Raw genomic sequence first — 14,458 nt, forward strand, 5'->3', positions numbered from 1 at the left:
TTGATTTAATTAAATAATTTAAGTACCAAAATAATAAAAAAAATTAAAAAATTTAATACATATTTTTTCTTATTTTTCAGACAAAAATTAGAGCGAAAATCAAGTCAAAATATCTTAAAAAATATTAAAAATTACCTTCGATACACGGTGGACCGATCGCTCGATCCACAGAATCAAAGATGTGGTCCACAGGAATAGTTCGTGGTGCATAGTAAAAGGAAGGTTTTTTGTGCTGATCGACGGTCCAGATCAAATCTGAAGCTCGATCCAACGGCTGTGGTTGTTTTTGACTTTATTAAGGAGAGATTTGTGCGATCCAATGATTAGAATTCCATCTGGAGTGCGATCGGACAGTCAGAAATGCATCTGACTTTGATAAGGAGTGAAACATCAAATTTTGAGCCGATTTGGGCGGTTCAAAGACGATCCGACGGTCAAAAATTAATGTAGAGAGTATAATATGATTTCTATGGATTTTAGGATTCCTTTTGTTACCAAAAAAATATGAAAAATTTATCTATAAATAGGAGGCCCAAAAATAAGTGTAGGAAAGAGAAAAAATCAAAAAAAATAAAGAAATAAAAAAAAATCAAAGAGCTTTAAGGATCAATTGGGAGATTATGGAGTTAGAGAGCTTGATGCGTAGCTAAATCCCTTCAATCCAGAAATATGATGAAGCATGTAAATAGATTTTTATTTTTTTTTTATATTTAATTTTTATATAATAAAATTATATTTTTATTTCATATCTTTTTATTTTTTTTTGAGGTATTGATCCAGCCTACACGATCTATACCCTCTATTGACATACCGTGATCCCTGAATACGGTACGTACTTTGGAGAGATAGATCGTGATATGTTAGATTAAATCTTATATCTTGTAATTAAATTTAGATAGTTTATACTCTAACAATGAGCTGTAATCTACTGATACAGTCCGCATCCCTTAGAGATAAGCTATGCTAATATCTTAATCACAAGAATTAATATTGCAACATAAAAAAAAAATCTAATTTGCATGGTGGATTCAGAATTCTTGAGTTATTTCTCTGACTTATTTTTTTATAAATTAATTTATATTTATAATTAAATTTTTGCTATTTTATTTCTATTTAATCCTTCTACAAATAATTTTATTTTATTTTTTTTAAAAAAAAAAGATAATCATCTTAAATCTCTATGAAAATGATCTCTATTCATCCTATCTATATTGTTTGAGTTGGTTTTTATTCTTGACCGCTTACGATAATGATCAAATTTTGATGTTGTTGTCGGAGATCTAGGTATGATTATTTAAATTTTTTTTTTTTTTAATCTTATTCTTAGTTTCTTTTTATTTGCTTTCTAATTTACTTAGTTCCTTAGTCAAACTTATTTTCTTTCAAAAAAAAAAAAATTCTACATTGACACCTCATAATCTACTTAGAAAATTAGATACTTAATTATAAAATTTAAAAAGTAAAATAAATCAATTTACTCTAGACTAACTACCAAATCTGATCATCTTTTCTTCTTGTATTGTATAATTCCATAAAATATTTTAAGGGCACAAATCTTAAACAAGATAAGGTAGAGATTTCATCACCCTTCCTTGGCCCACAAACTACCATCCTGCATATTGTATTGACCTAAATCTTAACTTAAAATCAATTAGACGTTGGCCCCTAAGGACTCTTGAGCTCAATAGGAAAAGGGATCCAAAAAGTTGGACTGGGTTAGAGTGAGTCAGTTTGACTGGTGTCTAGGAAAGTGATTTAAGGACTGCGTTCTTAAAGAAGATGGTTATTTAATTGATTCCGTTCGCTTACTTGACCAACTCAGTTGGTGTCTAAAGAAAGCAACGGGGGGACCTCCACCAATCTTACACTTACCTGACTAGTTGAGTGGCTAGTCTTTTATCTGGAGTGCTCAAAGACAACCTTGATAGTTAGGAGCTATCTAGATCTAAGGTTACTCCTTAGCTAGGATTGTCTGCATAACTTGATTACTAACCTACAACCATTAACCCAAATTAAAATACTCTGCTCTATCATCTCTCGAATTAGGACTCCTTAAGCTCTCATCTTTAGAATTCTCTTCTCATCTATCTCTCCTTTCTCTTCTCTCTTCTAACCCAAAAAAAAATCATTAAAAATCTCACAAGATTGCAACTTGAAAAAAGGAATCTGATCGTTTAGTAAGAATTGATTCAAATCCTATCCTAATCCAAGAAAATTCTAAGTCCACAATGAGTGAAGTCAATCAACCTCAGGTCCTAAAAGATCTTTGATATCCTGTTGGGTCCGCCCAACCATCTTGTATCAAACTTTCCCAAACCAATGCAATAATTTTTGAAATTAAACCTCAAATTATTAACATGCTCCCTAAATTCACTGGTAATGAAGATGCATATATTTTTATTGAAGAATTTGAGGAAGTATGTGACACCATGAGAATACACCAATTGTCAGATGATGCTATTAAACTTAGGCTGATTAATTTTGCTCTCAAGGACAGTGCTAAGAAATGGTTATGTAGTCTGCCTAACCACTCGATCACAACTTGGGATGGATTTGTAAAAATTTTCTTGAAAATTTTTTTTCTACATCATAAAACAGTCAAGTTAAGAAATGAAATTAATCAATTTTATCAATTTAGGGGTGAGTCTTTTTGGAAGTATTTTGATCGTTTCAAGAACCTTTTAACCCAATGCCCACACTATAGAATTAAGACTTAGAGACTATGCCAAACCTTTTATGAGGGACTAGACCCAAACTCTAGAACCATGATAGAGTCAATGTGTCAGGGCCAGTTTATGCATAAGGAAGTCAATGAAGTATGGAAATTGTTAGAGGACCTAGTAGAAAAGAGTTTGTAGTCAGAAGCAACTAGGGAACCTACAAGAGGTGCTATGCACCAAGTATCCACATCCCTAGCTACAGAGGCCAAAATAGATACTATACTACATAGGTTAAAGGCCTTAGAACTCAAGAGACACACCCAAGTGAACCAAATTTCAACATCTACTTGCAATGGATGTAATGCCACAGATCACATCATGGAAGAATGTCTCTTTTTGATGAACCCAACTGGAAACGAAGTAGCACAGGTTAATGCTGCCTACTACAAACCTACAAATAACCCTTATGCACCAACGTATAACCCAAGATGGAGAAATCACCCTAACTTTTTTTGGTCACAAGGGTCAAATCCCAGTAGACCTGTCCTTAATCAATCCAATCAAAGGCCCACCCAACCATCAAATTATTCACAAGGTTTCAATAATGATCAAAGGCTTAATGCACTAGAAAAAGGGTTAGAGATTTTAATAAAAATCACTTCTGATAGTATATAATTTAATGATCAAAAGCATAATTCACTAGAAAAAAGCCTTGAAGTCTTGACAAAAAATGCAAACAATTTCATGCAAACCACGGGCCAACTTGTAAATTCAAACACCCAAGCCATTATCCGTCTAGAAATGTAATTAAGTTAGTTGGCTATCACCATCAGTGAAAGAGAAAAAAGAAAATGGCCAAGCCAACTTGAACCTAACCCAAGAGTCAAAATTGATCAACAATCTCAACCTGAAAGTCGATTCAACCATGTAAATGCAATTCACACCTTAAGATCTGGGAGACAAGTAGACAATCAGGTAGGTATAACTGAAAATCAAGAAGATCAACCGACTGAACCACAGACTGATCAGACCAAGTCTGATGAGCCTGAATCAATAGAGGTTGATGAGCCATCCAAGCCAATTGCAGAACCCATCTTTACGTTTAAGCAAGTTGAGACATCAACCACCAATCCTATAGCTCCTTTTTCAAATAGACTTAGGTCCAACAGACACTCAGCCCACATGGATGAAATCTTAGAGATATTCAAACAAGTGAAAGTAAATATTCCTTTGCTAGATATGATCCAACAAGTTCTCACTTACACTAAGTTCCTCAAAGACCTATGCACAAAGAAGAAGACCACTAATGTTTCCAAGAAAGCCTTCTTGGTAGTTAGTGTGAGCTCATATCTTTCAAGTCGCATGCTAGTCAAGTACAAAGATCCAGGATCTCCTACAATCTCATGTGTTATTGGAGAAACTATCATTGATAGGGCCTTGTTAGACCTAGGGGCTAGTGTGAATATCTTACTTTATTCGATCTATGAGAAATTGGGGATAGGAGAATTAAAGCCTATAAAAATTATATTGTAATTGGCATACCAATCAGTGAGAATCCCCAAGGGAGTTGTGGAAGATATGCCAATCAAAGTCAGTGATTTCATTTACCCTATGAATTTTATGATCTTAAAAATTGAATCAGTGTCAAACCCAAAAGGTCACATCCCAGTCATCTTAGGTAAACTATTTTTAGCAACTACCAACGTCTTGATCAACTGTCGCGATGGACTAATAAAGCTTTCATTTAGAAATATGTCCATTGATCTTAATATTTTTAATCTTAAAAATAAAAAAGATCAATTAGTTGATGTAAACTTGATCCAGGATGAGATCTATGAGACCATTGATCCAAGAGAAGAAGATTTTAACTGTAATCTCTTGTCAGATCAAAAATTTGAAATAGCTTATGAAATTTCTTCATCTAGTGATCAGAGAGTTCATCCACAATGACAACCACCTATCGAATCACTTGTAAAGATGAATTTTTTAAATAAACCAATTAAAAAAATTCAAGTCCAGGAGGTTAATGCCCTGCTTGATTCACCTCACCCACCTTACCCACTTAAATTTATCAATCCAATATTTGATACAGGATAAGTGAGGTAGAATTAGTATGGTCTGGTTGAAGACGATAAATTTAGTACTCTTTGGGAGGTAATCTAAATTATTTTTATTTTATTTTAACTAATCATTATTTTTTTAAGAATAAAAGACTGCTCTATGTGGAAGCACCTGTCAATAATTTGGTTTGACTGAAGATAATAAACTTAGCACTTTTTGGGAGGCAACCCAGTTTTAGTTTTTTACTTTTGCTTTCTTTTATATTTTATTTAAGTTAATCAAGTCTTGCTTCATATCTTTTGAAGGGATTTGAGCATAATATTGGCTAAATTGGGGGGAAAACTAATTTTGAAAAGTCTTCTGAATTAGGTGACATCTCTCTTTTTCTTTCTCTTTTTATGCATCCTTTATTTTTCCTACTCCATTGAGAACAATATCGATTAAGTTGGGGGAGAGAATAAGAAAAAAATTAAAATTTTTTTAAGTCCTCAAGTAAGTTAGTATTTAGCATTTAAGTACTTGATTATATTTAAGAATTGAGTTAAATCAAGTATTTTTTAAAAAAAATTGATGTACAAATTAGAAAGTTTGTGAGATATTAAGGGATCAAATATTAAGAAAACTTAATAAGGAGTTAAGTTTAGAACTTAAATATTTTTCTTTGAGTATTTTTAAATTTTTTTACCTGCATCAAAGAAGAGTTTACTTCTTATAGACTTGTGTAAGATAACTATATATTTTTTTATATATTTAATATTAAAAAAAATTTAAATACTTCATGCTGAGTAACTGAGCCTCTTTGTCTAAGCAAGCATTGAGTTTCTCGTCAAAAGGTATGAAGGACAAAGAAGCTTTGTTGTAAAGAGAAGAAGAAGAGAAAAAAAAAAGAATCAATAAATAAAGGATGGGAGTAACAATATACATGTCCATATGAGGTTAATGATTTGGAGATAAAAGTAAGAATAGTTTAGAAAAAGTTCAAAAAATATTTAGTGTTCTTAGTTTAACTCTCACATTGATTAGTATTAATACTTCAATGACATACCTCATTCATGCTCTACTGAACATCAGTGGCTCTTTTGAAAATTATTTGGTAAAATTTAAAATTTTAAGTTAAAAGGCACTTAAGGGGTTAAGACACTCAATAGCAATACAACATTAAAAAAAAAAAGAGAAGAAAAAAAAAAAGAATCAATAAATGAAGGATGGAAGTAACAATATACATGTCCATATGAGGTTAATGATTTGGAGATAAAGGTAGAAATAATTTAAAAAAAAATTTAAAAAAAATTAATATTTTTAGTTTAACTTTCATATTGATTAGTATTAATACTCCAATGACATACCTCATTTATACTCTACTGAACATCAGTGGCTCTTTTGAAAATTATTTGATGAAATTTAAAATTTTAAGTTAAAAGGTACTTAATTCTAAATTCTTTCTTTACTCGAGGACGAGTAAAGTTCAAGTTAGGAGGTGTGATAAGTGGTATATTTTTATATTTATTGAAGGTAGTTTTGATAATTTATGATATTAACATCTTCTTAAAAACCTAATTTCATGAATAAATTAGATTTTCTTGTAAAAATAAAAATTTTAAAAAAAATAAAATTAGAGCATATTTATGAAAAATAGATATTAATTTAATTGATCAATTTAAGTACCAAAATAATAAAAAAATTTTGAAAAATTTAATACATATATTTTTTTATTTTTTAGGCAAAAATTGGAGCAAAAATCAAGCCAAAATATCTTAAAAAATATTGAAAATTACCTTCGATGCACAGTAGACTGGCCGTTCGGTCCATAGATCAAGGGCACGATCCACAAGAACAGTTCGTAGTCCACAGTGGAAGGAAGGCTTTTTTTGCACTGATCGACGGTCCAGATCAAATCTGGAGCTCGATCCAATGGCTGTGATGGTTTCTGACTTTGTTAAGGAGAGATTTGCGTGATTCAACGACTGGAATTCTATCTGGGGTGTGATCGGATGGTCAAAAATGCATCCAACTTTGATAAGGAGTAAAACATCATATTTTGGGCTGATCTGGGTGGTTCAAAGATGATCCGACGATCAAAAATTAATGTAAAGAGTATAATACAATTTTTAAGGGTTTTATGACTCTTTTTTCTATCAAAAAAATATGAAAAATTTATCTATAAATAAAAGGTTTGGGAATAAGTGTAGGGAGCAGAAAAAATCAAAGAAAAAATAAAAAAAATTGAAAAAAATATCAAGAAGCTTTAGGGATCAAATATTGGGAGATTATGGAGTTAGAGAGCTTGATGCGTGGTTAAATCCTTTCAATCCAGAAATACGATGAAGCCTATAAATAGTTTTTTATTTTTATTTTTTTATATTTAATTTTTATGTGATAAAATTAAGCTTTTATTTATTTATTTTTTTTTGAGATATCGATCCAGCCTACACGACCTATACCCTCTATTGATGTACCGTGATCTTTGGATACGGTACGTGCTTTAAAGAGATAGATCATGGTATGTTAGATTAAATTTTATATCTTGTAATTAAATTTAGATAGTTTATACTTCAATAGAATGATCGAATTTAAAAAGTATAAAATAAATTGGTACTAAGATCTACTAACTAGATCCTAGCATCTACTGACGAAAAATAAAAAATAAGAATTTAAAGTGCAAGAAAATAAATTTTGCATTACTTGAAATTTAAATTCAAGTATAAAAAATTTTAAAAAAATAATAAAATAAAATAAAAATAAAACTATAATAAGGATCTGAAATTGATCAATCCAGCCTCGTCGGAAAGATGGTCGATGACCTCTCCGTCTTCCGTTGTACTTCATAGAGCGAACTGACTTTTCTCTTTCTTTTTCTTGGGTCTCTAAACCTATCTTATTTTTTTCTCTATTTTTTTTCTCACTTTTTACTCAATTCTTTTGCTTACAAAGTTTATTCCCAAATCCCCTATTTATAGATGAATTTTTTATAATTTTTTGATTGAAAAATGAATCCTAAAACCCTTAGAAATCATATTAATTCTCTTAGAAATATTTTTGGCCATCGGATGGAGCTTGGACAGCTTAGATATGATAAAAAATCAATCATTTTAATCTTTATCAAAGTCGGATCAAACCACAACCGTCCGATCGCATCTAGGATTGATTCTGGACCATCAGATCGTATAGTTTAACTCCTTATCAAAGTCGAAAGCGATAATAGTCGTTGGATCACCTGATGGATCGCTTTTGAACCATTGAATCATGCAAAAACTCCTCTTATAAACCGACAACGAACAACAGCCATTGGATCGATCTTCAGATTAAATCTCAGCCATTGGATCGCATCCAAGATTTTTCTCTCTCTGTAAGCCATGCCTGTGGACCACGTAACTATTCCTGTGGACTGCGCCCTGGCTCTGTTGACCAAGCGGCCAGTCCACCGTGCATCGGAGGTCTTTTTAAAGCTTTTTTAAAGGTATTTTGGCTCATTTTTGCTCTGATTTTTTGCCTGAAAAATAAAAAAAATATGTATTAAATTTTTTAAAATTTTTTTATCATTTTGATGCTTAAATTGCTCAATTAAATTAACATCTATTTTTCATAAATATACTCTAATTTCATATTTTTTTAAAATTATTTAGTTTTGCAAGAAAATTTAATTTATTCATAAAATTAAGTTTTTAAGAAGATGTTAGCACCATAAATTATCAAAAATATCTATAATAAATATAAAAATATACCACTTATCATACCTTCTAATTTGAATTTTACTCGTCCTCGAGTAAAGAAAGAATTTAGAATTAAGTACCGTTTAACTTAAAATCTCAAATTTCATCAAATAATTTTCAAAAGGCCATTGATATTTAGTAGAGTATAAATGAGGTATGTTATTAGGATATTAATACTAATCAATATAAGAGTTAAACTAAGAATACTAAACTTTTTTTTTAAATTTTTTCAAATTATCGCTACCTTTATCTCTAAATTATTAACCTTCATATGGATAAGTATATTGTTACTTCCGTCTTTAATTTATTGATCAATTTTTTTTAAAAATATTATACTGCTATTGAGTATCTTAATCCCTTAAGTTTTCTGTTTGACCTATGTAGCGAGTTTTCAGCCAATGACTTCCAAACCAGATGGCTTTAGGGCACTAGGTATAGAATACCCCTCGAATCTACTTGCTCGAATCAAACAAGCTATGAGTTAAAACTAGCTTTACAATAAAGCTTCTTTGTCCTTCATACCTTTTGATATGAAACTCAATACTTGCTTTGGCAAAGAGGTTTGGTTACTCAGCATAAAGTTCTTGAATTTTTTTTTTAATATATGAAGAAACATATAGTTACTTTACACAAATCTATAAAAAGTTAACTCTTTTTTGATACTAGTAGAAAAATTTAAAAATGCTCAAAGAAAACTGGTTAAGTTCTAAACTTAATTCTTTATTGAGTTTTTTTAATACTTGATCTCTCAATATCTCACAAACTCTTTGATCTGTGTATCAATTTTTTTTAAAAAAATACTTGATTTAACTTAATTTTTAAGTATAATCAGATGCTTAAATACTAAATACTAACTTACTTGAGGACTTTAAAAATTTTAAAAATTTTATTATCCTCCCTAACTTAATCGACATTGTCCTCAATGGAGTAGAAAAAATGAAGTGTGCATGCAAAGAGGAAGAAACAGAGAGATGGCACCTGATCTAATTTTTTTTTCAAAATTAATTCTCCCCCCAACTTAGCCAAGATTATCTTCAGATCCTTACAAAAGACACTAAGTAAGACTTGATTGATCTAAACAAAATATAAAAGATAGCAAAATGTATAAAACTAAAAATTAAAAACTGGATTGCCTCCCAAGAAGCGCTTAGTTTACCATCTTCAGTCAGACCATGCTGATTCTCTCATCTATCCCGTGTCGAATATTGGATTGATAAATTTTAATAATTTTGAATTACCAATCTCAGAAAGATAATCTATAATAAATTTTAATATTTTATTATCAATCTTCAGAAAGTAGTTCACATATTCATTCTTAATTTTAGAAAGATAGTTCACAAATCCATTCACAGACCCTTGTTTATCGAGAATTTCTCCTATTTGTTCTTCTAAAATGCTCATGAATTAAGTTTTTAGGTTAAGAGTTGAGTTTGAAGTAATGGGTGCTGAAAGGATGTCAGTTGATTTTAAACATGTGTTCTCAAGTGTGGTCAAAGATAATTTTAATTCTGAAGGAGATGGTAATTCTAAAGTAGAAGAACTGGCTTCTAAGGCTGAAGAAAATGAGACTCTCGGTGGATATATCTCGGGTAGCTCATCCGCTGTCTTCTCAGTATCAATTTTGGGCTCAGATTCTTCTATTAGGTTAGCCTCAGTACTAATCTCTTTTTCTAAATTTTTATTTTGACTAGCATCAGTAGTAGCCTCTCTCACCTGGTCTGAATATGGGTCCTTAAAAATTCTATTACTTCTAAGTTTAGAAATTATATTATCATTTTCAAATTGAGGATTCTTAGGTGGGATATTAGATTGATGACTAGATCCAGGTGGTTGGTGGATGGGTGGGTCATTTTCAAAATTCAGTATTTGTTCATTTGGCAATTGATCTAGTTCTCTCCTCATGGTAGATTCAGTTAATTATTCTATTTGTGCTTCTAGTCTGGTAAGGGATTGCTGTTGGGTCATAATCATTTATTAAAGTTGGCTAAACCTATCATCGACTAGATTGGTCTGTTGAGGAGGTGGGTATGAAGGCTGATTATAATAGGATGGCTGAGTAGGCTGAGTAGGCTGATCTCTATTGTAGACATAATTTTGGTATTGAGGCCTATTCTAAAAGTTCAGCACAGAAAAAATTTGGATCTGAGCTTGAGTCTATTGGGGTCTCCAAAAAAAATTAGGATGGTTCCTCCAATCTTGGTTATATGTATTTAAGAATAGGTCATTGACAGGATTGGAGTAACCTTGAGCAGTTTGAACTTGTTCTTGGATGAAAGGTGGAAACTGTGCAGCCATAGGATATTCACTAATATGATAGACTGGGCTAGCACAGATAGAACAAATCTTTTGATAATTGGGAGGTAGTGTGTATTGTGCAGGAGATTGTTGACCTAGAGCTAGGTATTTATTTATAAAAAGGTCGACTTTATCTAATTTTTGGGCTAACAGGTTCAAATCGACCTCAGGACTAGAGTCAGAATATTTGATCCCATAGAATGATGGGAACATCGATGGATTATAAATGAAAGAAATAAAATATTTCTTCATCTGTCTAGGTGGTTCACAGAATTTCTAGCCATTTGATTATTAAGTGTAACATGGATCAGTCATTCAATTTTAGGATTAAGTTCAACTAGGTTAGAAAAAATTATACCGTGTATGTATTAGTGCAAACCCTAATATATATGTTGTTAAGAATTTTTTTTTTTAAGAAGGAGGAGAAAAAGATGAGAAAAGAAAGAAAAAAAAAGTTCTAAATGTGAGATCCTTAAGAAAAGTCTTAGACCTAAAGATGTAAGATGAGAAGAATTAGTTGTGGTTAAGTGTTAATTACAATCAAGTTAGCAAACAGTTAAACCTAGACACCTATAGGTTTCTTAGACCTAATAGTTTGATGTAGAGTGACTTAGTCTAGATATAAATTGGATTTGTTCTCACTTTCTTCAACTAGCCAGATAAGAGGTGAGGTCGTGGGGGTCCTCCCATTGCTGGTCTTAGATACCAATTGAATTGGCTAGGTAAGCTAACAGAACCAATTAAATAACCATGAGTCCACTTAGGCAGAGCCTTTATAACCTCTAGCCTTAGACATTAGTTTCAGGGGTGAGTCCAAACTTACTTTGTACTTGACTTGACCACAATACTCAAATTGAACTCAATTGATCCTAGGGGCCCATGTCTACTTGATTTTAGTTAGGTTTGGGTTAATGCGGGATGCTGGTTGGTTGTTTTTGGGCTAAAGAAGGGTGATGAGATCCCCACCTTATCTTGTTATGGGTATTGCCCTAAAATTGATTTGAGATGAATATGCACAATCAATTTCAAACAAGGAGTTCTATGCAACTAAATTAGATGCATGAAATTAATTAAATTTGAAAGCTTACCTTGTCTCCAGTGATCACCAAAAAAAAATCTAAGATGATGAATACTTCTAAATAATTAAATTTTATTCTTGTCATGCAATTTTTATTAGGTTTATGTGGGTGAATTTTAGGTTAATTTTAAAAAAATAGTAATTAATACTTAAAAAAAATAGTTAGGATTAGGATTAGGATTGATCTCATCAAGCAAAATTTGAAGCTTTCTACCTTTCTTTTTTTGAATTTTTTTTTCTACACAAAGATAAAAAAATAAAAAAGTTTTAGTAAGTTAAATTTATAAAAAATTTAAAGAAATCAAATATTAAAATTGATGCCTTCCCCAGCAACGACGTCGAAAATTGATACATTCAAGATGCTGTCATTAGGACACCGTGATTATCAATCAAATTTTGACTTCAATAAAAATTAAAAATATATAGAAAGTAGTGAGTCAGGTTGAATCTATAGAGAAGGCAGGATTTTGATTTAAAATCTTTAATTTTATAAAAAAAAAAAATTTAGAGGAAGTAATTTAAGTCAAAAAATAAAAAATTAAAGTACAAAAAATAAATCAGGTACTAAGATCTACTAACTAGATCCTAGCATCTACTTGCAATAAAAATAAATAATAAAAATTTAAAAATTATAAAATAAATTGGTACTAAGATCTACTAACTAGATCCTAGCATCTACTTGTGAAAAATAAAAGACAGAAATTTAAAGTGCAAGAAAATAAATTTTATATTAATTGAAATTAAAATTTAAGTATAAAAAATTTTAAAAAAATAATAAATAAAAATAAAAATAAAAATAAAATTATAATAAAGATCTGAAGTTGATCAGTTCAGCATCGTTAGAAAGATGGTTGATGACCTCTCTATCTTTCGTCATACTCCATAGAGCGAACTGACTTCTCTCCTTTTTCTTAAGTCCCTAAATCTATCTTATTTTTTTTTTATTTTTTTTCTCACTTTCTACTTAATTTTTCTACTCACAAAGCTTATTTTCAGACCTCCTATTTATAGATAAATTTTTTATAATTTTTTGATAGAAAAAGGAGTCCTAAAACCCTTAGAAATCATATTAATCCCCTTAGGAATATTTCTGACCGTCGGATGGAGCTTGGACAGCTCAGATCTGATAAAAAATCAATCATTTTAATCCTTATCAAAGTCGGATCGAATCCTTATCAAAGTCGGATCGAACCACAGCCATCCGATCGCACTTGAGATTGATTCTGGATTGTCGGATCGCGTAGTTTAACTCCTTATCAAAGTCAGAAGCGATAACAGCCGTTGGATCACCTGATGGATCGCTTTTGGACCGTCAGATCGTGCAAAAACCCCTCTTATAAATCGACAATGAACAGCAGCCGTTGGATTGATCTTCAGATTAAATCTCAGTCATTGGATCGCACCTAGGATCTTTCTCTCACTGTGAGCTACGCCTGTGGACCACGTAACTATTCTTGTGGACCGTGCTCTGGCTCTATGGATCGAGTGGTCGGTCCACCGTGCACTGGAGGTCTTTTTAAAGCTTTTTTAAAGGTATTTTGGCTCATTTTTGCTTTGAGTTTTTGTCTAAAAAATAAAAAAAATATACATTAAATTTTTCAAAATTTTTTTATCATTTTGATGCTTAAAATTTTCAATTAAATTAACATCTATTTTTCATAAATATACTCTAATTTTATATTTTTCTAAAATTATTTAGTTTTATAGGAAAATTTAATTTATTCATAAAATTAAATTTTTAAGAAGATGTTAGCATCATAAATTATCAAAAATATCTAAAATAAATATAAAAATATGTCACTTATCAACGAGCTGTAATCTATTGATACAGTCTGTATCTCTTAGAGATAAGCTATGCTAATATTTTAATCACAAAAATTAATATTGTAATATAAGAAAAAAAAATCTAATTTGCATGGTGGATTTGAAATTTTTGAGTTATTTTTTTGACTTATTTTTTTTATAAATTAATTTATATTTATAATTAAATTCTTATTATTTTATTTCTATTTAATCTTTCTACAAATAATTCTCTTTTATTTCTTCTTAAAAAAAAAATAATCATGTTAGATCCCCATGAAAATGATCTCTACTCATTCTATCTATATAGTTTGAGTTAGTTTTTATTCTTGACCATCTACGACAGCGATCAGTCTCCTATCGATGCACGTCTTTTGCAATTAATGCACCAATGAAAGATGGCTTTTGAAGGTCCCATTCAATTCTAAGATTATTTAAAATCTCCAGACAGAATGAGATGCAAACCTTGTAAAGTTTTGGTTATCTTCTACTGCGAGTTCCTCTCTTCTTCATCCTTTCATGACTTTTCTTCTTTATTTTCTTCTCTTGTTTGCAAGACGGTCTCTAAAGCTACCATCCTTTAAAGTGTTTGAATTATCAGCTTTTTCTTTGTGAAGACTTTAATGAATAAAAAAGAATGCTTTGTTTTGAAAGTCATTGCTTCATTTTCAATTTTAAATTTACATCTGTGGACTTTATAAATTTTACTCAACTCGTAGAGAACAGCACAAATAGATGCTCAGATTAGTGTGAAAAAATGCTTAGTGCTCAGCTCAACATGAGTAAGGTTCTAGGTAGCTCAGATTTAGCATAGATATATTTAGGACAACTTTGATTGAAGTGAACATATTTAG

This window comes from Elaeis guineensis, chromosome 1 (genome assembly GCF_000442705.2).
Source record: "Elaeis guineensis isolate ETL-2024a chromosome 1, EG11, whole genome shotgun sequence".
Taxonomy (NCBI): Eukaryota; Viridiplantae; Streptophyta; class Magnoliopsida; order Arecales; family Arecaceae; genus Elaeis; species Elaeis guineensis.